We start from the raw sequence: 2,766 nt of genomic DNA on the forward strand, positions 1-2,766 counted from the left end.
GTCCACAGTGGTGCCCAAGAGGTGTCAGATACAATGTATGTAATACACATGCCTGTACCTACCCACATCTAGGTACATATTATAATTAAAACTCAGATGACGCCAGCATCTGCAGCTAAGAACACTTTTAGGCAAATACAGCTCTGCTGATCATCCCTAGAAGGACACTCATATTATAGGACCAACAGGTTTATATGTCCACTGTGCAGTAACAGACCAATTACACTGAGACAGCAAGGTTTGCAACAGAGAAAGAGATCCATGATCATAGGGCACTGAGTGAGGAGATGGGAGGAGACCCTCAAATCCATCTCCCCAAGGAGTTCTGGGCTGGGTTTTTTAAGGGGATCATGGAGGGTGAGGGACTAGAGAATTGGGGCTGTTGATTGAACAGGGAAAGGGGGATGAAATCATCAGAATGTGAAAACTGCATTCTTTGGCAGTCAGATTCTCATGGGGTCCTTCAGACCGGCTGGTGTTATAGTCTTATTAGTATGCAGGACCTGAAGGACTATCTCAAAAGGAAAACTTAATGTTTTTAATGTTCAGGTTGTTATCTATAGAGCAGTTGAGGGGAGCTATAATCTTGTAACAGAGTCTGTGTGATTGTGGGACAATAGGTACCAAAAAATATGAGGAAGCAGGTCAGAGAGCAGGCTGACTTAATGATTAATGCTGAATATGCTGCAAGCTTGGTTTATTTTCATTTATCCTCCTCCCCTTTTTCCTGATTAATTTTATAAAGTTCATAGGGGTGGTTTCAAACACATGAGAAATTACAACCTTTATTATCAGAGTCAGAGCCTGACTATATTGATTGAATGAAGCTTTCCTTTATAAAATGCAAAGTATGTAAACAATTCCAACACAGTAACATATTCACAAGTTTTTAAATTCACGAGTTTTAGAGAAGAGAAAATATTTTACTTAAAACTGGCACATGATGATCTCTAACAATATTATGTAGCCTGAACCTGGAGTTTTGGCTGATGGATTGTCTCAGCCTGTGGCAGATTTTAGCTGGCTTTGGTTCATTTTGTATCATACCCCCATACTCACAGGCTCACACACTGTCTCACTTCAGACTGCCATCACAAAATGCCATAGACTGGGTGCCTCAAATAACAGAAATTTATTTCTCACAGATCCGGAGGCTGGGAAGTCCAAGGTCAAGGTGCTGGCAGGCTCAGGTCCCCAGTGAGGGTTCTCTTCCTGTATTCCAGGTGTCCACCTTCTTACCGTGTCCTATGGCAGAGACAGAGTGAGAGACGGATAGTGATTGAGAGGGAGAGAGAGAGTGTGCACATTGCCCTGGTCTCTTCATCTCCTTAGAACACCGATCCCATCATGGGAACCTGGTCCTCATGACTTCATCAAAACCTAATTACTTCCCAAAGGTTCCCATTTCCAAAAACATCAGATTGGGGGTTACAGCTTTAACATGAACTTTAGGGAGATAGAAACATTCAGTCCATAACACACACCCTGTAATATACCCCCATAAAATAAATACACTGAGTGGCTGTTGGGTTTGTCTTCGGGTGGAAGGGTCTGATCCTCCGAGCTTCCAGATAGGGTTCTTGAATGATCCACACCACATCTGCTTCAGTGTTGTCCAAGGAGCTGGTACAAAAGTACACACTCTCAGGCCCCCACCCTGGACATTTCAAGTTAGGGTCTCTGGGGCTGGGGCCAGGAATGTGCATTTTGGACCAATCCTTCTTTCCTCCACTTGCCTGCCCAGAAGATTCTAGCAGCTCCCAAAGCTTGAGGACCACCGCTCTGTGCCTCTGCATCCTCTGGAGATTTTCCAAAACTGGTGTACCTTCTTAAATCAGTTGTCTTTATAACGACTATGACACACAAAGCCATGTGATGTACCAAAGGCTGAGCAGGATGCAGAAAGGGCTTCGTGACTACAGTGGGCTTTGGAACGTGGGTTTAATGAGCTACTACTTTGGTGAGTAGAGAAAGGGGGAATAAAATCTCAGTGGATCAGGATTTTTAAAATTGAATTTCTGTTTGAAAGGATAGGGAGAGAAGGGCATTGCTTCCCTAAAAACTGAAGTCCTTTCTTTTCTTTTTTTTTTGATGGAGTCTCACTCTGTTGCCCAGACTAGAGTGCAGTGGTGTGATCTCAGCTCACTGCAACCTCCACCTCCTGGGTTCAAGAAATTCTCCCGCCTCAGCCTCCCGAGTAGCTGGGATTACAGGAATGTGCCACCACGCCTGGCTAATATTTTAATTTTTAGTAGAGTCGGGGTTTCACCATATTGGTCAGGCTGGTCTTGAACTCCTGACCTCGTGATCTGCCCACCTTGGCCTCCCAAAGTGCTGGGTTTACAGGCGTGAGCCATCACACCTGGCCAAAGCCCTTTCTTAATCATATAAATGACTCGTGTCTTCGTGCTTGGTGGCTGCTTTCTGTACCCTGCTACAGATGATGCTGCCTGTTTGTGAAACAGGACCGAAACAACTCTTCTGGAAGGAACTCCTTCATATCTAAATATCAAAACTGTTAATCATTGTTATTAGTAAATCATTATTAATATTTTTAATAGCTCAAGTACTACAATTAACTATTCAGCTATTTAACCCCAGTTTTCCTTTTCTAAATTTGTTTTTCCAATAGCACTGTTATTTGAATGCCAACTTTAGATTTTAGCCTCCTTTCGACTTAGGTGACTGTGACTCTATAAATTCTTAACAGGGAGCAAATGTGTAGAATCCATAATGCTTAGAGTTTGTTATTGGAACTATAGAAAA

Source organism: Trachypithecus francoisi, unplaced genomic scaffold (genome assembly GCF_009764315.1).
Source record: "Trachypithecus francoisi isolate TF-2019V2 unplaced genomic scaffold, Tfra_2.0 Lachesis_group14, whole genome shotgun sequence".
NCBI classification, from domain to species: domain Eukaryota; kingdom Metazoa; phylum Chordata; class Mammalia; order Primates; family Cercopithecidae; genus Trachypithecus; species Trachypithecus francoisi.